The sequence below is a fragment of the Eptesicus fuscus genome, chromosome 4 (assembly GCF_027574615.1).
Source record: "Eptesicus fuscus isolate TK198812 chromosome 4, DD_ASM_mEF_20220401, whole genome shotgun sequence".
NCBI lineage: Eukaryota > Metazoa > Chordata > Mammalia > Chiroptera > Vespertilionidae > Eptesicus > Eptesicus fuscus.
In genome coordinates this window covers 75,450,527-75,474,833 of record NC_072476.1, presented here as the reverse complement: position 1 = coordinate 75,474,833, position 24,307 = coordinate 75,450,527, and the positions used below count along the sequence as shown (strand labels likewise).

Sequence of the window (24,307 nt, the reverse complement as noted above, 5' to 3'; positions counted from 1 at the left end):
CATAATGATGAGAGAGCAATAATCAAAGGATTATGAAGAATGTCTCATTACAGGTAAGCGCCAGGTGTTGTGGGAGCCATAAGGAAGAGTACCTAGGCAAGGAATCGGTGGCCTCTAAGGATGAATTCTCCAAGTAAAGAGTTGAGTGAAGGGCCCTACAGGCAGAGAGTGGACCAGGCCTTGGTCAGAGGTAGATGACCAATGGGGTTTGAATAATTTCTTCGTGGGTTTGAATAATCACTTTCCTCATCTTTCTGACTCTCACTCCCTTGGTTGTCATCTAAAATTTGGAGGAAACTAATTATTTTTCACAAAAAGGTTGTCCCTTTTCTACTGATGTCTTTGGCTCAGTTCTGGAATACGTTAGATCAAGGTTTGACCTCGCACTCTTGACATTTAGGACCAGATAATTCTTCATTGTGGGGCTGTCCAGTGCACTGTAGGGTGTTTAATAGCATCCCTGGCCTCTATTCACTAGATGCCAGTATCACTCCCTCAGTGTGGCACCAAAAATGTCTCCGGACATCACCAGATGTCTCCGGAGGGGCACTGTGTAAACCACTGTGTTAGTGCCAGTAAAACACACTGAGCAACTTGAAGATAAAATATGTTAGCAACCTGCAAAAGATGGGTTACAGGTGACCTTTGGAAGCGTAGGTACTTGGACCTCTGGGAATAAAAACTGCCTGTTTCTTTTCATCTCTTGATCACCCACCATGATTATGACAAGTAACCACAGAATTTAAAGAATAAACCTTATCTGCTTCTTCACTTTGTTACCCAAGTGCCATTTCCCCCCCTGGGACTTGTGGTATCTATGCTCTACTCAAGAATGCAAAGTTAAATATGTAATAGGACCATAGAATCCTACTCAGCCATAAAAGAGAATAAGCTATTGATAAATGCAACAATGTGAATGAATCTCAAAGGTATGAGGATACTGAGGGAATGAAGACAATTTTAAAAAGTTACATATTATCTGATTCCATTTACATGACTTTCTGGAAAAGTAAAAACTGTAGTGAGAACAGGGTAGTGGCTACAAGGGGTCGGAATGGGGGCGAGTGTGACCACAAAGGGACAACTGTTATGTATCCAGATGGTGGTGGTGGTTTCATGAATCTATACTTGCATTAAAACTCACAAAGCTACACTAAAAAACATTTAACTTTACTATACATTAATTTAATAAAAAAAATTGCTCCTGAAGAATACGATGGGTTTTGATACTTAGATGTCTTCTTCTAACCACAATGAAGTATTTAAAACCATAGTTTAAAAAAGACACCAGGAAATGAGGCTTTGACCACTCATGGTCAGATAAAAGAAATTAGATGTTCTGGAACTACCTGAAGGGTTATAGCTTCTTCGCTTCAATTCCTCTTTCACTTTCCACAGAACAAGGTGATCTTAACTTCCCAATCCAGGGTTACCGAATTTCACCCGACAATTGGTTGAGCCTCCTTGGAAAGAAGAGAGAAAATGTTTTCAGAACTGATGTGAATCGGAGCAGATTTGCCCACGTACTTGGAGGTGTGTACCATCATTCCATTGTATCAATATGAAGTTCTTGTGTAGGTGGAAAGGTCCCTCTAGGAGAGTGTGAGGCTAGCTTTTCAAGGCTCCAGGCAAGAGAAAAGACAGAGAGCACAATGCATGAAAGTGCCTTGATTCTAAAAGAGATCAATATCATATGAATACCATCAGATTCATGTATATATGGAATAATCAGTATTCCTGGGGGAATTTTTTATTCACCTGAAATATCTCATCTGTTTATCTAAGATGATGATGGGGCCCAGAATATGTATGGGAAGGTAATGGTGAATTCTATCTAGAAACCTACCAATAAGCATCCCATTCAGGGTATTCCACATGCCTCCCTCTTTTAGGGGAACTGCAGGCTGTGGTTTACATATACATGAAAGAGCCCTTCACAGGAAAATATTGCTCACTTGCTTGTGCAATAATAATAATAAACCACAGGATGATCACATCATGAAAGAAGCTTGGCTTCTCAAAGAATGAAATGCATGCCAACAGTGAAAACCATAAAGCGTCGTGTGCTTGACATTCTTCTTGAAAGAGCTGCACAAAGCGCAAACAGTGTCCTAATCACAAATATGATACTTCTTTGTTTTTTTTATTGATTTTTGGAGACAGAGGGAGAGAGAGAGACATTGATGTGCTAGCGAAACATCAATCGTTTGCTTCTCGCATGCCTCCTACTGGAGATTGAACCCGGGAATGTGCCCCAACCGGGAAATCCAAACCCAACTGAGTCAAGGATCAGGGCTATACTTCTTTCTCTTTGTCTCCATCACCCACCTTTCTCAGCAACATAACTCCAGGTGGACAATTGGAGCATCTCTGAACTTATTCAGAGGTAGCTTTGTATACCAAACATTCTCAGAAACTGTTCATTCTTCTTCCCCCAGGCCAGTGGTCAGCAAACCTCAGCTTGCGAGCCACATGTGGCTCTTTGGCCCCTTGAGTGTGGCTCTTCCACAAAATACCACGTGCGGGCGCGCACGTACAGTGCGATTGAAACTTCGTGGCCCATGCGCAGAAGTCGGTTTTCGGCTCTCAAAAGAAATTTCAATCGTTGTACTGTTGATATTTGGCTCTGTTGACTAATGAGTTTGCCGACCACTGCCCTAGGCTAAATGTAAATTGTGAAAATGAGGTGACAATTCAGCTCTCAGTGTCTGCAGAGTGGGAGAGGAAGGGTAGCAGAGGTAACATATGGGTGCAAAAGAAGGAGCTCAGATCATTTTGAAAGTAGAGCTTTGAACTTTTTAATAGCATCTACCTTTTTAATGTGTATACTCTCTCTCCTTTATTATGTATGGAAAGACTGCTTTTCCCCATTTAACAGAAACTATAACCAAGGAATATGTGCATTAAAAATTTGCCTAAGGTCTCATGGTGGGTGGGGTTTAAGTGAAAAAACAAGGTGTAAACCTGAGTCTCCTGATTTCAGACCCCACTCAGGAGACTATATTGTAAAGTGCCAAACGGCTTTATCAAACAAAGCTCAATGCTAGAGACAATCACTCTCTGCAGCAATCAGCTGAACTCCCACTCCTATCCCCAGGCCTGAAGAGGGTGATATACTAACAACTGAGGAAGCATCACACCTACTAGAAGGTTTTGTTGAATCATCCCTGCCCACAGCAAACTGATTGCTCCCTTGGTTGAGTTCCACCATATCTTCAAAGCAGTGCTATCTTTGTGCCTGTAATTCCTTCACAGTCTCTGGGCCTTGGTCCTGCTGTTCTTGGATTCCCAGATCCTAACACAGTGTCTGTCTCATAGTACAGTAAGTACTCTATGCCTGTGTGCTGAGTGGCATGAACTTTATTCCTTTAGAGGTACAAATCAAGGGCAAGCTTGGCACAGGAAAACCTTGGGAAAGTCATTTACTCTCTCAAAGTCTCCATTTCCTCATCTTTAAAATGAGGATACTGAGAGAACCATAGCCTTGAAGGGTTATCATATGTAAAGAGCTTGGAAGGTGCCTTTCTCATAGGAAGCTCTCAATATATGGTAGCTCTTTGTGGTAGCCAGCCTCCAAGATGGCCCCCAATGACTCTCTCCTCTTGGTATTTATATCCTTGTGTAGTCCCCTATCACACTGGATAGAGATGACTATGTGACCAAAGCATATGAGAGAAATCACAGAAAGTGACTTCCGGGGCTAGATCATAAAAATTATTGAAGTTTCTGGCTTGCTCTCTCTTAAATCAGTTGCTCTGGGGTAGCTAGACACCATGTCACGCGGACACACAAGTAGCTCTATGGAGGAACAATACTTCCTACCGACAGCCAACATCAGGTCATTGTTCATGTGAGAATGCCATCTGGGAAACTGACCTTCCAGCCTCGGCCAAGCCCTCAGATGGCTGCAACCTCATCAGAGATCTTAAGCTAGAAACAGCCAGTTAAGCCACTCTTAGATCCCTGATCTACAGAAACTGTGAGAGATAAATGCTTATTGTTGTTTTAAGCTGCTAAGTTTGGGTGTAATTAATTACAGAGTGATAAATCAATAATATGCTATTATTTTAAGGAATGGTATAAATATCAACAAAGAGATACCTCCCACTTGGTCAGTTCTTGTTCTTGACTGATCTCAGTTCACAGGAGCTATGAGGCAGGAAGGCTGGTTTTGCCCAAATTTGGACTCCCCCTTTCTCAAAAACTGAGGAGGTAACTAAGGTAGATATTTTCAGAAACTGACTTGAGGAAAGTGAGAAGGTTCTCTTGGTGCTATTTATCACATTGGACAAACTTTTGGAGAATGTCAAAGTTTAATATTATTTAACTGTGGCAGACGTGTAAGTCATCTCTCCGAATAGCTGGACAATTCTGACCTCAAGAGCTAATCTTGAACTCCCCTCTGTCTCTGACCCCTCGCACTAGCATACCACCCAGACCAATCCCTTGCTTGTGTTCACCTTCCCAACCCTTGCACATCACAAAACGCTGATGAAAATGATTACATTTTAAAAGTTGACAACATCTGACCAAGTATTGAGAGAAACCTTTGTTTTTTCCAGCTACACAGACTTGGCAATAGTCGAAGCTAGGATGATGGACATGGAGGTATTTGGCTTTGAGCTCCCACATGGTTATGTTATTGTAACTCTAAAACCCCAAGGCCCCTCCCTACCTCGGTGATGCCTCGTACCTCCCTAGACTGTTTGCCACTGCTTCTGGAGTGTTCCATTTCTCAGCAAATGTTTTCACTCTTTACTGCCATGCCAAATTCTCCTGCAGTCCCTGCTTTGCTTGCTTTGTATCAAAACTAGAGGGTGTCCCCGAGTCTCTATCCCAAGCAAATACAATTCTTTCCAATAACCTTGAATTGTCCAACCCTTAAGTGACCACAGACTTTTAAGGCCCCCTGAGGCGTCCTCTATGTAGGGCTTCACTAGTGCCCTGGGCAGGAAGATACAGCTCTTTATTGTACTTAAAAGCATTCATTGACTGGGAAAATTGCATGTCTCAATGTAGGGGATCTGAGCTTTGTCCCTCCTTCAACTCAGAGAGTCATCTGTCCACTGAGGGCCTTTCCTCTCCTTGCTGAGGGGTTGATACAGACACGATCTCCTCTCTTTGGTCAAGAATCTCAAAGTTCTTCCTATTTTCCAAGGAGCTTAAACACCTATGGTCATTAGGCCTAATGTGGCCAGTCTGCCCTGGGTCCCAGAATTCCAAGATACAAATGTATATAGATGAGACCACCAAGACCCACCCCTCAATTAGAACTAGATGCCAACAGGTCTGTGCACAAAGCTTTCACTGACCAACTCCATTCTGTTGGATATACACTATTTCTCATAATTCCCACCCAAAACTCTATTAACCCACTCAATCCAGCTGTGATGGGATCAAGAGGAAGACACGATAATCCTAGCTGCCAGATCATTCTAAAGCTTTGGTTTAAGAATCACCCAGAATCTGGCCTTCATCCATGCCCGACAGCAAAGCCCCAGGCCCTGATAACCACGGCTACTTCCCTGAACAAATTGCCCTTTTAGGAATTGATGGGTGTTGTAGTCTCCTGAACAAGTGGCCCTTTTAGGAATTCATGGGTGTCCTATTCTCTGACACACCTAATGGCCTCTGCTTTAAGCACTGGGGAATGCAGTGAGTTGATTGTAGCACACTGCAGAGAAACTACTGAGTAAAGAGTGTGCCTGAAGAATGTTAAACGAAATTTGATATTTTAACAACCACGCAACTCTGCTTCATTGCTGACTGTGACTGTGACACTATGCAGATTCTCTGTCCCTAAACTTCAGGAAAAATAATTCAGTGTTCGCCTCTGGCATGGTAGGTTACACATTGAAGGCATCCAATTAAGGTTTTTTTTATTTCATTGGGTGGGTGGAAATACAAGTTTAATGTTTGTACAAAGGACTTCTTCCTCTGTTTTCTCAAGGTTGTAAGTTTGTTTTATGACTTCAGCTATGTCAAAAAAGAGAGGCTCCAAGTTTAGCCTAGGGCAAAAGAAATGGCAAGTCAACCTGTCACGATTTTTATCCACTGGGTTTCTAGTTATATTATTATTGAATCCCTCAAGGTTTAGGGGTAAAACTCTCCTCTCTTCAGTTTCTCACCAATAAATCTGACTAACTCACCTCCAAACTTGATATTCAATATCAAGTGACAAAAATACATGTTTCAGTGCCAGCATTACTTATGTTATTGACATGCCTGAGTTATATAAATAGCCTCAATAGCTAAAAAAATACAGGGGAGAAAATAAAATTTACTCTTCCCATGATAAATCCATGAGTACCTTAGCCAAATTACCTGCAACTTCTTATAAGTAATTTCATGGTAATTTTACTATGGAAAAGAAAAAGGAGAAATAGAAAGTAAAGTCCTAGGAACTTCTCCTTTATCTCAATCGTCTATCTCTTCTCACACTTGGAGTGACAGGAACAGAGAATGAGGATGGAAATGGTATGATTGATACATATACAAAATCTCACCAGTGGTTAAGACTTTCAGGGGAAATTTAGACCACAGTCTCAGCTTCCCAGTGCTCACTACCCCTTGGAGTAGTTCTGTTTTTAAAAATTAAAAAAGGCAACATTTGGAAGCTTCAAATAGGATATATTATAAGAGGCGAATTTCTTTCCATCAAAGGTGATACTCTATAGCAGAGTTCAGCTCCTAGAGGACTGACACTCCCAAGCTTGTGATTGTCACAGAGAAGACAAGGAGGGAGAGCACTTGAAAAGGGGTCGATGTGTGAGATGATGAAGCCAGCTGCGAAACATTCCCTAAGATTACAGGGGCCCCCATAGCTATGCGTGCCCAAGTCACCCAGAATCTTTTCCTATTGCCAATCCTTCTGACTCCTGTCTCCAGGCTAATCCTTCTAATCTAAACAGCTGTTTGGTCAGGCCATGCTTGTTTCTAGTGACTCCCCAAGGCCTCAAAAAAATGTCAGATAAACCCTAGGCTGGTTTTTATATTGTTCAAGAATCTGGCTGCCTCTGACATTTAATCTACCTCTATTATCTCCACCAGGAATCTGCCACTGCAGTCAACAATCTGTGAACTGCTTTCTTTTTGCCATCTCTAGACCTTCACCTGGGATGTCTCAATTGTCTTCATTTGCAATATTCTTCTCCTACCACTTTTATTCTCAACCACCAACTCCAATGCATGTATGATACAGAGAGTAATTCAAAATTAGGTGGATCTGGGTTAAAGTCTAGTACTATTTACCTGCTTGCTTGTCATTGGGCTAATGTCTCATCTTCTTTGAACCTCAGCTTCCTCATCTATAAAATTAGAATGTTCACATCAAATTCATGGTAGATGCTCAGTAATGATGAATTTCTTTTTTTCTGCATATCTGCCCAACTCCAGTGCACCTTCCCAAGCTTCTAAATCAGTTAATGTTCATCAAATTTGCCATAAAATAGGTCAGGAATATAAAGATCATAAGACCCTCTCAGAACAAAGCTCAGAGGCTAAGGTGCATGGGTTCATTCTCTGCCAGTGACACACTGAAATTTCAATTTCAAGGGAGTGGGATCCAATATGAGTACTTGGGAAAGAGCCAACCTGTTCACAGATGGGAAATTACAGTATTGCTGTGACTCACTGATAAATAGTTGAAAGAGTTCCAGAGTAACATATTTTTATAATTCCCCTCAAATTTATGAAAGATGTCAATGAACAGACTCAGTCCCATGATATTTGAATCTTAATTAAAAATAAACGATGCCTTAAATGTGTTTATGATGCCGAAGCCCCTGTGAAAGACATTGGCCCACCAACAGCCCCTTAGTTTGGCAGGTAACTGTGTCATGGAGCCCTTCTATGTGCACATCTGATTTTTTCCTGACCAAAGGGCAGCTAATCAAATAGGCTGGAGAGTAGCTATGTCTCATGTCCTAGTGCAAAAAGAGGAGCTGAGCCGATCGGATACCCTGTCTTTCAAGAACTGGAACTAGGGAACACGGGAGGAATGAGACCATAGCAACAAGAGCAGGGACTGTAAAGATTCCCTAAGGGAGAGTCAGGGACATTGCAAGCAAAAGCCATGAGCAAGTCAGAGTTAAGAAAGTTCAGAAACCTCTACTAAGCAGAATCAGCCAGTTAGTAGAGAGAGGAGAACAGAAGTGAGCAGAAGCACAAGGAGAAGCAAGAAGCATTGAGCGGGAGATGGAGAGAGCAGTGGGTCGCTGGGGTTGACCAGTTCAGGCCACCTCAGTCTTTGGAGCTATCTCAGTTCCTACAATAAAACCCCCCTGTCTCCAGCTAACTTACATCAGTATTCCTTCTAAACAAAGAACCCGACTTAAATAGTAGGAAACCAGTGAAATATATCACTACTAGGAAAATACACCCACTCTGAATACACACACTGTTCCACAAGCCACAAAACCAATAGGACCACGAGGGTTATTTTTAAGCAAGACACAGGTGAAAATTAGACTACCTTAAAGGACGACTAACATTTTCCCAGAGCATTGGCAGGAGGAGCCTCTTATTATTTCATTCCTGAGGGCAGCCACCGTAGTTGGACCTTTCAAAAATATTTCTACCTGCTTTGAGGATTCAGACTGTGCTGGTGAAGGATGCCATGGTGACCTGGTAGAGAGAGCCCTCTTTAGCAATGAAAAAACATGACACCTGTGTCCTGTGATAGACGTACAACCACTAGTCCTGGGACCCCAAGCAAGTCACTTCATGTCTCCGAGATTCAGTTTCCTCTCTTGTGATAGATGACCACTTCTGGAATTGATAACATATTAATCTTTTTAGTGAATTTCTTCTTCCCATTAGATGAGAAAGGAGGCAGCCTAGAAGGAAAAGAAAGACTCTAGACCAGGAGTCAGGACACCTGCATTTCAGCGCTGCCCCTTGATGGCTGGGAAAACTTGAGCAGCACATGTGACCTACCTGAGTCTCACCCATGAAACAAAGGAGTTTCTCACCAAAAGGGCATTTTCACTCCAAATTTCGTGATTCTAAGATTTCTAAACACCCCCAATTTATTATCCCAATGCCTTCTTATACCTGTATTTAATATTTCTTCTCCCCCTTGCCCACCCTCCAATGATCCAGAAAACAATCTGTGCAACAATTCCTAGGAGAACTTGCTTCTTTCAGTTTGTCCAGCTACTGACTAAGCATAAAGAATGCTGGGGAAAACCTGGTGTGTTTCAGGCCAGTGCCAGTTACAACAGGCATGTGGACCAATTTGGGTTCCCAGTGGCACAAGTTCTACTGGTTGCTGATGGAGAACTGCAAAGTCTAAAGAAGAAGACAGACTATATCCAAAAGAAAATGTGTCTCCTTCCCAGAAAACCGTAAGTCCATAAAGAAAAAATGAAGGGGTGGAGCCCAAAGCATTCCTCCAGGTCATTTTAAAGTCTCTTCTTAACAAGATTAAGTTGATTGGTGAAAATTGGGAGTTTTGGGGTCCACAGATCAAGGAGGTACAGGTCAACAGAAAATGGCCAGGAACAAATATGACTAGTAATAAAAAATAATTAGTGCCCTGCAATTTCAATAAAAACTAAATGTCACCAATGACTCTAAGATAGTGAGGGTCATTGACTGTCATTGTTTCAACAACACAATAAATGCTCTAGTTATGAATGATGGCACAAAACTCTGCAGTAACATTTGTATTGGCCCAGAAAGGTGGTTGACCAAAAGTAATCAGATATAAAGGGTGTGAACTGGTAATTCACAGAATAAATACCTATAAGCAAGAAAGATATGAAAAGGTGTTCAAAGTCAATAATTAAAATAGAATATAAAAATAATTTTATTGTTGAAAACGAAAGACCTTTTGCACTCGGATGTCGAGTGTGACTTGACACGGTTAGCATTAGAATAAAGGAATCGAGAAAAAAGCAAGCGAGTGCAAAGGGTTAAAGTCTGATTCTTTTAATATGTTCTTAGTGTGAAAACATAAAAGAAAATAATACTGATTATGCACACAAATGGAAGGAGGTCTTGACACAGAGACTTTTGAGAGGAGGTTAAAATATTTTCCTTATTGTTTTTGAGTATACATGTGCCAATGATCCTGGAACTCTCATTGTTTCAAATAAAATAATGAGGTCATTGTGAAAGGATTTGATTGGGAGAGCTGAGTCACTCTTCTATATCCTATCCTATCCTATCAAACAGCTCTCTGATCTTTACCCCATAATAAGAATTGGCTACTGGTACCCCTGAAACTGATGGAAAGTGAACCTAAGAAATACTCTTATCCCAAATCTGCCTGTTTTCTATATCTTATTTCCTTGATGTTGACTTAAAAACTTTACTTACAGATTTTAACCAGAGTTAACAGATTTAAATTAATATTGACAATTTGTTTAATAAAATGAACTTGATGATGTTAACAAGAACTTTAAGTAAGTTTTGCTGGTGATGACTCATACTGATGGGGTATGATAGTAGTTTATAACCTGGGCTCTATCAAAGAAAAATATATCCAATGACACTTGTTAAGGATGGTAAGGCAGACTTTATTCAGTACCATTTCATTAGGTATAAGGACCACTGCAACGGGATTTTGCAGTGAGGGAGAGAGACTGAGCTCAGCTCTGACAGAATATAGCATGGTGGGGGTCAGTGGATGAAAAATTACTAAGAGGAAATAGCAGGGGTAAGGGAGCATTCTGGCTAAACTGACCTAACAGGATCTTTGCTGAAGACAGGTCAGGGAGATGAGACATCCCCTGGAGGACGGTGGGAAATGAGGAACCTGATCAGATATCAAGGGTGGGAGTTTCTGGTTAAATTGATTTAGCTGGGTTCTTGCTAAAACTGGATTTTACAGGGAAGTACACAGACTGGCCCAGGAAAAGGCTCAGAAGCCTGACTAAAGTCTGGTCAAGCAAAAAATCTTTGTCAGCTCCCCAAACCTCTAGGGACTTTGGTGTGTCCCTGAACTGAGCTCACCATGCAAGCTCTACTGACAGGTCCATCCCCATGGCCAACAGGGGGAGGAAGACAATAAACAAGTAATTACAGAGTATAATGAGTATCAAAGGGACACGAATAGGAAGCTGGACAGGAGAATAAGGAGGGGCAACTTTGGAAAGTGCATCAGAGGAGGCACCTTGAGGAGACTTTGAGTTGCAGAAAGAGAAGTCAAGGGAAGAAGTGAGGGTGTGGGGTCCAGGGCAGAGAAGAGCCGTGAAGCACTGAGGCAGGACGAGCTCACTGTGGTTTCAGAAGCGTGGGAAAGCCTGCATGGCTGCAGTGCAGGGAGGACGCCCAAGACCAAGGTCAAGAGGGAGCTGGGGTCCAGAGCATGCAAAGAAGTTTGGTTTTATTCCATGTAGAGTGGTGAGCCAATGAAAGGTGTTTAACCAGGCTGGGATTGGACCCGGTTTGCATTTTTAAATGATTACTGTATGGAGAGACCAGGTTGTAGTGGGGCCAGAGCAGAAGCAGGAAGACCAGTGAGGGGGCATTGCAGCCGTCCAATGAGAGGGGGCTTCTCTAAGGCTGGTGGTAGGGGTGCCCTCAGGAGGAAAGGTGGTGTAGACCTGAAATGTGTAAATGAAGACATCTCAGAGTTAAATAAATGCTTTTAGAAATAATGAAAATTGAGTGTTTAATGTTGATGTGGTCCCCAAGAACGTCCCTAACATTATAATGTCCAAGTTCCACATAATTGCATAAGACTGACATGTACTTTTCATTCAATCCTCACGCCTGGGCAGAAGAGAACACCCACACCAGAAGCGTGTGATGGTTGCTGATTCTCCTGCCGGACAAACTCCTGTTTTCCATGACTAACAGAGGCTGAGTCATGCAGGCAGCAGGTCTGTTTATGTACAGCCGTCTTAAAACAGGCTGCACGGTAGAAGGAGGGAAGAAGAAGGAAATCATTCCCAAGTTGTTCTTACTAACTTCCTCGTTGGGGCACTGGATTCAGGGGGGCTCTGGCATTAGAGACGTGTCAGGCTGTTCTTGGAAGATACGGTGAATGAAGACGGAGCATGCGTTTGAATGTATCTGGCTGCTTTGTTAGTCGAGGCACCAGCAGAACTAGTTGTAAACAAGTTCATAGCATTTCCATGAGTGAGCAGGCTCAGAATGAAACAGCTTCATTTGGTGACATAAGAGCAGTAAAAACCCACCACAGTACATTTCATGTGACATCTAAATTGCTTGGCAGCAAATACAACAGGTCTGAAATAAATAACTTGGTAAAATCAGTCTACAGACTGTGAGGCAGAATTTGGGCCTAAGCTCTGGGTAATAAATTGGTCGCAGAAAACAGCATTCTTTGATTCAAACCTAATGAGGGAAAGGACAGCTGGCTACCTTTAACCCCGTGTCTCGCGAAGGCCTGCGATCTGGTTTCCGAAGGTGGCTGAGATGTTTGGGTGGGGAGAAGCCAGAATATGAAGGGAGGCTGCTACCAAGGGCAGAACAAAAACCGGGCTTGGCTCAGCTCTCACTTTTCCACAGGGCAGAACAGTCAAATAATCACTTTAATTTTTTTTAGCACAAAGAGCATTTTGTGAATGGGGACCAAAGGAAAATACTTATTTTATAATAATTTATTTTATAAGATGTTATACCTACCAATAAAGTTCTATTCCAGGCTATAAAATATGTTTTCCAACATTTATTTAAAACTAGTGCCATTTAATTATTGAAGAAATACTGGTAAAAAAAATTGAAACAGTTCAGAAGCATAGAAATAAAAAATAAAAATTCCCTTCCTCATTTCTACACCTCCTCTTCTACCCAAAGCAACCACTGTTATGTGGTCTTTATCCCTCCAGATCTTTTTCTAGCCACACACAACCTTATGTGTTATAGATAACACAATACTAACACAAAGCACCTAGCAGATACAGGTTTAAAACCAGGGATGATGCTAGTACGGTATTCTGCAAGTTGTTTTCTTTATTCTCCAGACACCGTATTTAAAAAGTGCTTCTTAATGAATGCAGCATTATTTTACCAGTTTCCTGTTGGTGAACATTAAAAAGCTACTTTCAAATAAGAAAGTTTTTATAGGGGGTGGGGATGGGCAAAAAGGTGAAGGGGTTTAAGAGGTACAAAATTCCAGTTATAAAATAAGTCATGGGGAGCAGTGTACACCACAGGGGTTATAGTCAGTAGTAACATAATTTCGTATGGTGACAGAGGGTACCAGACTAATGTGGCAATCACTTCATAATGTATATAAATGTTGACTCACTATATTGTATGCCTGAAACGAATATAATATTATATGCCAACAGTACTTTAAAAAATAAAATAAAATAAAAATAAGACAAGGTTTCTAGGTAATGGAAGGATTCGTTGTATGAAAGGGCAGAATGTACCTATGCTGTGGCAGGATTTTTATCCAAATGCTTTTAAACCAACTATGGGTATGAACGGAGAACTCTTTTAGTTTTCAGAAAACTGAGGCAGTAAGAGATATTAAAGAACCCGTCCAGGGTGCAAGGCACTGAGCCAAGTGCCTGCTTCTCAGCCTGGGATCCAGGGAACGCCACTGTCCCTTGGGGATTGGAGGGCGCTGAGAGGGGGAGAAGATTTGGGTGGAGAAAATAATGCAAGGAAGGAGGCAGGGAAGTGACCCAACGGGCAAGGGAAGAGGGAAGGACGGAGGGAGTTGGTGACCTTGCGGACTCCCACCCCCACCCCACAGCGAAGAGGGAGGCCACAGGGGAGACCAGGGACCTGCGGCGAGGAGATCCTTGGAACGCCGGAGATCCTGGAGCCATTTTTCCAAAAGGCTATTCTGTCGCCAAAACAAAATTTAAGGGAGAAGCCAGAAAGTATTCACGTAGGAAGGACATTGTAAAGCTTTGATTAAGTCCTGGCAGAAGACTCAGAGAACATTGCCATGACTCAGATTGGAATAAAAAGGCATGATGCAAGCTTTGGGAGGGGACGGTTTCTCATGCAGTTATTTGGAGGTTAAGCGTGCCAACAATGAAGCTTCCAGAAGTGCTGTGTGTTGCCTCCAGGCAAAATGACAAAAGAGGTCCAACCTTGTCTGGGACTCCGTGTCCCCATTCTCAGCCTTCCCCCACCTTGGAGGGCAGCCTCCACTTTCTCATGCCCCAGACCACAGTGGAAGCTCCAGAATTAATATAGTGGAGGGTTTAGGGACAGCAGTTTGAGTGGAAGGAGGGGCTAGAGGTCTAATCTTGAAATTGCGTCTGTAGAGCAAGCAACCCATTTTTTGCTTAGACTATTTATAAAGCAAGTCAAATAGTAAAGTTCCCAAAAGATGTTTTTATTTACACTCTACATGATAGTATTAAAAGAAAGTTAATTATTCACCTCAAACAACATTTCTCGTATTTTATGACATGGCTTGTTTTGGGGAAATGGAGGAAGAGAGGCCCTCCCCAGGCCGCACACTCATTCCCCGTACGGCTGGCCAGTCCTCATGTTCTCTCTGCTGCCTCCTCATCTAACTCTGCTCTGAGGACAGGTTAGGGTGAACTCGGAGGAGGCACAGCTGGATCGTAGGCTTTGCCTGTCATAATGGTCGAGCTATCTGCATTTTGTCAGGGAGCAAGACCCAAGTGAAAGAACCGTCTCCTTGGGTGCGATGTTAGTTGGTGGAGTGAGTATCTGAGGGAGAAGTTGCTCTTCTCAGATTCCTGATGTTCGCCCTCCTCTCTGCCTGCTCCTGGGGCTCAGCCATGTCAGAGTCAAGGGATTTGGTCAATGCTTTAAAGTTGGAAAAATGACACTGTCGTTAGTCAAGTAAATGAAATACTGGATAGATTCTTGAGTATGTGAATATATAAAAATGAAGATATTGTCTTCATTGTGAGGGAAGTGAGTTAACTTAAACACATGGGTCCTTTCCACTGGACCAGGGCAGGCTCTCTGGAGGAGGGCTCTGCAAGGGATGGGCATAGGGACTGGCCTCAGGGAGTGTACAGAGGATGTTAAAATGGAAGTTTCAGACTAGTTGTTGATGTGCAGTGAATTTCACTTCCCACTCCCTTTCCTACCGGGAGGCGTATCAGTCAGGGATCAGTTGCAGGAAATAGTAAGCCACTCTAGATATTTTCATCAGAATGAAGTTTGCTTCAAGGAATTTGGTGTTGAGAAAATTTTAGAAAGGTGGGAGGAATAGATTTCAGGCCTGGCCTACAGAAATGACTTTCAGAACAGGACGGCTGAAGGGGCTCCCAGGGGAGTTGCTGCTCTGGCCACCATCCAGAGGTGAGGAGCCCAGAGACCATCACTAGACCTCCAGCACTGCTGATGTCAAGATCATACCACCAGCCTTAGCCGGTTTGGCCCAGTAGAGAGAGCATCGGCCTGCAGACTGAAGGGTACCAGGTTCAATTCTGGTCAAGGGCACATGCCCAGATTGCCATCTCTATCCCCAGTAGGAAACATGCAGGAGGTAGCCAATCAATGATTCTCTCTCATCATTGATGTTTCTATCTCTTCCTCTCCATTCCTCTCTGAAATCAATAAAAAGAAATATATGTATATATATTTCTTTTATATATATTTAAATATATATAAAAGATCATTCCACCAGAACTGTGAGCCAGAGATAGGGGAACCTCTGTCATCATTCATGCAAATACTCAGTGTCCATGAAAATAATGGTTGGACACTGGATCATGGATGCAGAAAAGTCCTTATCCATCTTCATGGCCTTGAATGCAGGGAGACTAGCCCTCTCCTCATCCTCCATTCTGCTTTTCAAATCTTGTTCAAGTGCCATCAATGGGCAGAACATAATTTGCATCCAAAACCCTAACTGCAAGAGAATCTAAAAGTGATTATTTTCAATTTTATAGTACAGGGGTTCAGAACAAGTCCCCCCAAGATGTGCCTCTGTAGTATGAGGATTATTTTCAATTAAAGGTAACAAAGACCCTGCAGGCTCAAGAAAAACTTCTCTCCTCCCCCTCTAACTACCTAGAAGAATTTTAATTAGGGGCCGGGTCTATAATAAGAGTTACCACCAGCAATAACTCTTTATGATCTATCTATATGGCAGGGCAAACATCTAATTACTGCACATCTGCTCTTCTTATCATCCTGCAATGACCTTCCTCTCCTCTGAAGCCCCAAGGCACCTTCCCTCCTCCTTAGCTCAGAATGTCATATATACTTCATTTTAACTTTGCCCTTGAACTACTCATGTATGTGAGATCTCATGTATGTGGGTTCTCATATGTATGAATGTAATTAAATCTGGTTATTTTCTCTTGTTAATGTCTCACATAGATTTTATTACTAGACCTGCCCAAGAAGAGGAGAGTCTTTTCCTCCCTCATAGTAGTATAGGAAAGTACACACACACAAAACAGGTTGGAACAGATGCTAAGGACCAATTCTTCATATGGGTTATAGAAAGGAGGACTGTATAGGGGGCGTGATTTTCTCCTCCCTCAGGTCAAGAGAGAAGGGCTTCAGAGATACTATTCAGAAAGCTAGAAATGTGTCCTCTGTAGTTTGGGAGAGAAGAGGGGGGTGGAGGTGGGGTGCATTCTGACTCCTGCCTGGGGGATGTAAAAATGAGAGACGTTCTGACTACAGGAGCAAAGACGATTTGGTTGCTGCATTGTGACTGACCTGTTATCCCAGAGTTTGGGATTCAAAAGGAAGAAAGTAAAAGGAAGTGTGAGGGTTGCTAATGGATAAAATGGCCCACACTCTAGAGAGAGCTGGTGTGGAACTCACTCATGTCTGGACAAGTAGGTAGCTAAAGGGGAGACGGAGCCTCAGCAGAAAGTGGCTGGAGGTTAGCCCTGGAATCTTAGGAATTGAGGGAAGAGCCATAAACAGGGAGCAGGAGGAGAGTATAGCAACCTTATCAAGAATGTCCCCCAAGAGTTGACAGAGAAGGAATTCTAAGAGAAGGAATCAAGTTTACACTCTGCCTGGCCTGGGGAGTGTGCTGAAGGCTCACACCAGCTTCAGACAAATATAAATGGTCCTGCTTCATTAAATCTTCTATCCCTCTATACATGGGTCAAACACTAGGTACAAGAGGGGAAGGAAGAGGAGATACAAGTTGGTGTCAGTGAATGAATTGTGTCCCCTTGAATTCATAAATTGAAGCCCCAACCTTCACTGTAGCTGAAGGAGGTAATTAAGGTCACATGAGGTCCTAAGGGTTGAGTCCTGATTCAACAGGATTAGTGTCCTTTTCAGAAGAGACACCAGAAGATATCTTTCTACCTTGTGTGGACACAGCAAGAAGGTGACTGTCTGCAAGTTAGGGAGAGAGTCTTTACTCAGAACTGAACTGACCAGCACCTTGATTTTAGACTTCCCAGCCTACAGAACTGTGAGAAATAAATTTCTGTTGTTTAAACCACCCAGTCAGTGGTATTTTGTTATGACGGCCTGAGCTGTGTGTTATTTTGAAACACACAGTGAGAAACCAATTAAGCCCCCTCTTCTGTCTGATTGTCACAAGCTGGAGGGAGGGATGACTCTCAATTTTAAATCATGCTAAGAGTTTCAGTGCCTATATAAAGCTGGATATTTTGCTTACTGAATTGAGACCATAACTTATTTTTTATTTCCAGATAGTAAACAGAAAAATAATAAGTTTGTTCCAGATTTCTTCCAGGGGCTGCTGAAGAACTAGCCCAGAGTGCATTTAAGGAGATGGTGGACACAGAAGAGAAAGCTGCTTGATGAGTATATCCTAAGAATTGTTCTTGTTCAACATGTCAATTATAAATTATCCTCCAAAATCAATACATCATGTTACATAGTAGAGATAACCCACATATCCTTAAGAGGTCGAGTGACTCCAGGCCCCTTTGAAATGACTGTACCTGGCTGAGTGTGCCAGTCAGAGGTGGATGGCTCACCATGGAGACAAAAAGGAGAGTGGGAGAGCAGGCTGAAATGTTTCCGGTTCCATGGCAAACTGTCCCTCTGGTGGGTGAAAGGGCACCCCCCTTTCTGAGTGGAGAGATGCTCCTTAGGATTAATTAATTGCCAGCGTTATGATGATATCCTCACCTTTGGGTAAGTTGGCTGCCCCTAGCTGGGAGTGAGAGGGGGATGCACCCATTTGCTAATACAAGTCTTCTAGAGTTCCAAATGGCTTGATGATTCACAGTAAATTCGTGGATTTGCATTCTGGTTTGTGTATATCAATCCCTGTGAGCTTGGTTATTGTGAGTTTGTCCTTGAGGCGGGGTGTCCATTCTCAGTGTCTGTTAAATATCCATCAATTATCAAGCAATGGATTGATAAGATTTCTAGTTTTAAGACTGATACCCAAGTCCTAGTAAATTATCAAGGTAAATACTTTATGGTGAGTCTCTTGGCAACTAGCTGGCTATGGTTCTGGAGACACATTATCAGAGCCGTTGCATTTCCATATAGACATAGGGAGGATTCAAATTTGTGAGCACTCAGAGAATCCACCCATATTATAACATTTAAATTGGAGTTATTTAATGAATCGCAACCTAATTTCCTCTATTGTTCATGGTTATTTTATTGTTGCCAAGGGTCATAAAACTTCTTACCTTAATAGATGAAAGCATATTTGGTATCTGATGGGTAAACTGTCACAGGTGTGCAGCCAGAGCCCAGTTATAAATTATGTTATGTAAAAATAACTATTGTGTAAGTAATCTAACAAGGAAATGTAATTTTATTCCAGCTACTGAAAATCAAAACAGGGCGATTCTGTCCATTAGCCACTCTGGTCAGGTTTCTTCAGCTACTCTGGCTCTTCCCAAGCGGGATAATTCTCATTACTAAAATAGCATAGCTCTAAAGCAGGCCATGTGATGTTTGAGTGGGTGAGGACAAATGGCAACATTCTTGACCTTCTACCAACATGAAACCAGAATAGGTTAATGCTCCCTTTGTAGGAAGAAGCCCAATGTGGTAGGTAACAGAGGTCCCAGATTTTGATTTTAAAAAATTGACCTTGATAAAGGCAAAATATATGGCCTCTTTTCACCACTTGTCTTTAAATCTTTTAATTGACTGGATAAAATGAAACCATTCTTTCAGGTTTAAGAGCCAGCATTTCAAATGTGTATGTTTATTCAATGTTAGATTTGGAAGACATTAACTAATGTTGTCAAAATTTGATATACCCATGAAAGGAAATCAACATACACTTTAAAGTCTATTTATAGCTTACTGTTGCTCACTTGCCTAGCAAGGGTAATTGGCACCAAGGGGACAATGTAATATGTTTGTAATCTCTCCTATATGATGCTAGAGTTTTCCCAGAAATGAATAAATGCATGATAAAGTAGGGTGGGCTTATTAATTTAAATGTCAATAAAGCTAAAGATAAAAACTTAGCAAAGTTGAAACAAACAAAACAAAAAAACACAATCTTTTTAATTTGCATACCATAAAATTTACCCATTGTAAGCATTCAATTATTTTTAACCAATTGGCAGTTGTGCAACCATCACCACACTCAGTTTTAGAACTTTTCCATTGTCTCAAAAGTTTTCTTATGCTCTTTTGCAGTAAATCTCCCTACTACCCTCAGCATCAGGCACCAATCTAATTTCTGTCTCTATCGATTTCATATCAATGGAATATAATATGTACTCTTTTGTACATCTGGTTTCTTTCAATTGGCATAATGTTTGGCTATTATGAATAATATTGCAATGAACATTCTGTGCAAGTCTCTGTGTAAACATTTGGCTTTATTTGTCTTAGGTAGATACTTCAGAGCAGAATTGCTGGGCTGTATGATGAGTTTATGCTTTACTTTTTAAGAAACTACCAAACCATTTTCCAAAGTGGCTCTCCCACTTTACATCTTCATCAGCAACGTATAAAGGTTCCCATTTCTCCCCATCCCCTCCAACACTTGTTATTGTCTGTCTTGATTCTAGTTATTCTAGTGAGTGTGAAAAGATAACTCATTATTGTTTGCATTTCTCTAATGGGTAATGACATGAAACATCTTCATATTCTTATTAAATATTTCTATGTCTTTGATGAAAAATCTATTTAAATCATTTACTTATTTTTAAATTGAATTATTTGTCTTATTATTTAATTGTGAAAGTTTTTTTTTTAATATTCTGATATAAGTCCTTTATTAGATACATGATTTACAAATATTTTTTCCTAGTCTGTTATTTGCTTTTCAGTGTCTTAGTGGGGTCCTTTGAAGCACATATGGTTTTAATTTTGATGAAGTCCTTTTATTTTATGGATTGTGTTTTGGTGTGACTAGCTTTTTTGTTGTTGTTCATGGGAACACTAATTCTCCTCTGTCCCATTTACTATATTCCTAAAACTGCCCCCAAAGTATTATACTGAATCAAAATAGTGATTAGGAAAAGTTTTCAGGCAGTCATAGTCTCTAACAGATTGTTTCAAGAATGGGGAAAAAAAGAGCTGCATCAAAGAGGGGAAAATCCTAAAACACAGCAGGAAATTTACTATTAGAGATATGTTACAGTAAGCCTAATGTTAAATTAATATTAAGAAGAGGGTGTGGGAAAAAGCAGGAGGGAAGAAGTGGTTAAAAATTAACGTATTGACCAGATCCAAGATGGCGGCCAGCAGGAGGCTGATGAAGGAGCTTGAAGAAATCCACAAATGTGGAATGAAAAACTTCCATAACATCCAGGTTGATGAAGCTTGGCAAGGGCTTATTGTTCCTGACAACCCTCCATATGAAAAGGGGGCCTTCAGAATCAAAAGCAACTTTCCAGCAGAATACTCATTCAAACCACCAAAGATTACATTTAAAACAAAGATCTATCACCCCAACATCGATGAAAAGGGACAGGTCTGTCTGCCAGTAATTAGTGCTGAAAACTGGAATCCAGCAACGAAAACCGACCAAGTAATCCAGTCTCTATAGCACTGGTGGATGACCCCCAGCCTGAGCACCCCCTTCGGGCTGACCTAGCTGAAGAATACTCTAAGGACAGTAAAAAGTTCTGTAAGAATGCTGAAAAGTTTACAAAGAAATATGGGGAAAAGCGACCTGTGGACTAAAATCTGCCACAACTGCTTCCAGCAAGTGTGAGCAGAGACCCCAAGCAGTGCATTCAGATACCCTGCAAAGCAGTACACTGTGGAAAATTGACACGGGCCACCACCTGGCATTTGCTTGTGGCAGTTACTAACTTTCTACAGTTTTCTTAATCAAAAGTGGTCTTAGGTAACCTGTAAAGAAAGGATTAAAAATTTAAGATGTTCAAAAAAAAAAATGTATTGATGTTTTCCAGGGATAATAAAACAAAAGCAGAGACCTTCCTGGTGACCTTGACTCTAGGTGAGTCAGGGGAGGGACTGGTGGTGTTTTCTTCTCCATCATTCTCTTGTCTCTCTTTTGGTGACATGGGGTTGAGCAGATCAGTAGAGTGTAAAAGAGAGGAAGAGAAACCAAGCACTTGGCTTCTTGGACATCAAGGAAAATAATGATGTGCAGAAGTTGGAGTCAGAAACCTCAAGCTTATATTTCAGCTCTGTCCCCAACTAGCTAAGTTGCCTGGAGACACTTGTTATCAAAGTCTTTGTTTCTTCCCCTTTAATATGGGAACAATAATTCCACTTCACAAGGGGTTGTGAGGATCAGGTGTGTGTGTGTGTGTGTGTGTGCGTGTGTGTGTGTGGTGTGGGCGGGGGGCGGGGGGGGCGGGCGGGGAGAGGGGGAGCGGTGCTGGTAATGTGCCTGCTGCATGTGCACTAGACTCGACCACTACGACCCAGAAAAGTTCTGGGAAAAGTGTAGGTGTGGCAAGAGTGTGCAATTCCTGGAAAAATTCTACATTCCTGCTATAAACCTATGGAGACTCTACAAGACAGAATCCCAATGTCATCAGTAATTGGATCTGGGGAGTGGAATATAGGAAAGGCTCTCTGGGAGAAAGCAACCTCACATTTTTTTTTTTTTTTTGTATTTATCTTGAGTTATTAGAGGTGTGGGAGATCTTAGACTCCAGTTGAAAGATAAATGATATGGGAGAACAAATGGGAGAGGAAGAGATTAGTTGAAATCTAAGTACTGTCATTAACAAAGAAAAAAGCAGGAAGAATTTTTCTCATCAGTCAAATGAAGGGATCAGCATAGATAACCTCTGAGACTATTTTTTGCTTATGAGTCTACCATGAGGAAAAGCTTTTCATAGAAATAATACTGTACTTGCCAGAAGAGTTTTCCAAAGAGATTTTACTGTGGTTGATAAGATTAAGCTGTCAAAAAAATTCCTTAAGAGCAAAGGTATTTTGAATGTAGTAAGAAAGCAGAAATAAAGTATTCCTACCTTAAGATACATGCCAGCCCTTAAAAACGAATGTGTGGGAAACCCTGAGGACAAGTTCAATTCTGTAAATAGAGCCTCTTTTATATGGGAAATCCAGAAGATGTCGATATTTTGGAATGTGATGCTAGAGATGAGTAACTTTCAGATCGCAATGTTAGACATAGCAATTAAGTTTGGAAAGGCCTGGAGATCTGCGAAAAGGTTATGAGAATCAGGAAGGCAACTGAGAGACAGACCATTAAATAGCCTGGACCTGGGCTTGGAAAAATACCTTGACCCACGTGTGTCACAATTAAATAGGTTGTCATTGAAAAGAGCATTCCAGAGACTGGCAATTTCCCCCTAATTCTCTAGTCTAGGCCTGTGAATCTGGTTGGGAGCATCACGAAGCTTAGATCCACCAGGCAGATTTATTTATGGCAAATATAATGGCTGTGACTCAGTTTTAGAATATGTGCTTCGACACTTGATTATGATGTCCTATAAACATAGCCACTAAAATAACTTAGTCTTGATGCTTGGAGAACCAAGATGGCGGCATAGGTAAACACCTGTACTTGCTGCCTCTCACAGCCACATCAAAACTACAACTAAAAGACAAAACAGCTATTATCCAGAACCACAGGAAAACTGGCTGAGTGGAAGTTTCAATTGGGTGGGAGATACAAGCTCCCGATTGCTCTGAACTCCAGTTCTGGGCAAGACTCTGAGGACCCAGACTCATACGGGGAGAAACTGGACTGTCTGGCACCGGGCTGGAATGCGAGGGCGGCTTTCTCTCAGAGGTGCTCCCAGCGATCATTGTTCCTGCGTGGGGGTGCAGGACGTAGAGACATGGAGATGCGGGGACCTTCCTGGTGCAGGGCTGACTGGCAGCCATTTCTGTTTGCTCTGCCCTGGTGACTCCCTGAGACCCCGCCCCACCCAATTTACAACCCCACCTAAGCTGTGTGCAGTGGCTTTTGCATATGAATGGCCTGTCTTTTCGCAGCCTAACCTAACAAACTGCAGCTGGGTCAGAGAGCTCAAAAGCTCCCAAAAGAAGGCCCAAGGCTCTTGGCAGCAGTAGCCTGCCTTGCTTCACAGCTGGGCCTCATTTGGGGACTTCCAAACCCCAAACAAAGAGGAGGAATCTGCTGATGTCTCTGTAGCTTCTGCTGGGTGGCCTCAGGCAGTGGCTGACTTTGCACCTCCTTGGAGATCCAAGAGCCAGTGTACCCAGTGGTCAGAGTGAGACCATATCAGATTACAACTCTTCACATCCATAAGCAACACACTCAAGGGGCAGACTCAGTGAGCACCAAAGCCCCATTGAAGTCCTGCCCCATAAGGGTGTCTCCAGCACAGCAGTTCTTCCATTGTAGACATAGCTGGTCCTCACAGCCAATTGGCCTGGAGGTCAATTCCTCCCACTGATACCAACAGCAATCAAGGCTTAACTACAACAGACTGTGCAAACAGCCCACAAAGGGGTGCACCAAGAGTGTCCACCTCAGGTGATTGGGGAGGCTGAGCCACTGGGCCCTATAGGACACCTAGCACACAAGGCCATTCTATCAACACAGGAAAGCAGCCAAAACGCAGAGACAAAGAAACATGTCACAAATAAAAGAAATGGAGGAAAGCAAACTATTGGATATAGAGTTTAAAACCACAGTTATAAGGTTACTCAAAAATCTTCTAGAAACCTCCGAGGAACTTAGTGAGACCTTCAAGGATCTTAGTGAGAATGCCAAAAAAAAAGGAAAAGGCCAGTCAGAAATTAAGCATACACTGACTGGAATAAAGAAAAATATACAGAAATTTAACAGTAGACTAGAGGATCCCAAGAATCAAGTCAAAGATTTGAAATACAAGGAAGCAAAAAACACCCACTCGGACGAGCAAAAGGAAAAAAGAATCCAAAAATATGAAGATAGTGTAAGGAGCCTCTGGGACAACTTCAAACGTACCAAAATGCGAATTATGGGGGTGCCAGAAGAAGAGAGAGAGCAAGATAAACCTATTTGAAGAAATAATGACAGAAAACTTACCTTACCTGGTGAAAGAAA

The 24,307-nt window shown here is 41.9% G+C and overlaps 1 long non-coding RNA gene and 1 pseudogene across 2 annotated transcripts; both read left to right on the top strand.

Annotated features, from left to right (window-relative positions):
• Nucleotides 1–107: 107 nt before the first annotated feature.
• LOC129148726 (uncharacterized) lies at nt 108–11,884 on the top strand. 2 transcript variants are annotated; one of them, XR_008555691.1, is made up of 3 exons: nt 108–140; nt 1,399–1,533; nt 11,730–11,884. It is a non-coding gene; the product is annotated as an uncharacterized LOC129148726 (long non-coding RNA). The 2 variants fall into 2 exon arrangements; XR_008555690.1 differs by lacking the exon at nt 11,730–11,884 and adding an exon at nt 4,563–4,609.
• Nucleotides 11,885–20,533: 8,649 nt separating this feature from the next.
• Nucleotides 20,534–21,037, top strand: LOC103305182 (ubiquitin-conjugating enzyme E2 L3-like; annotated as a pseudogene).
• The last annotated feature ends 3,270 nt before the right edge of the window (nt 21,038–24,307 follow it).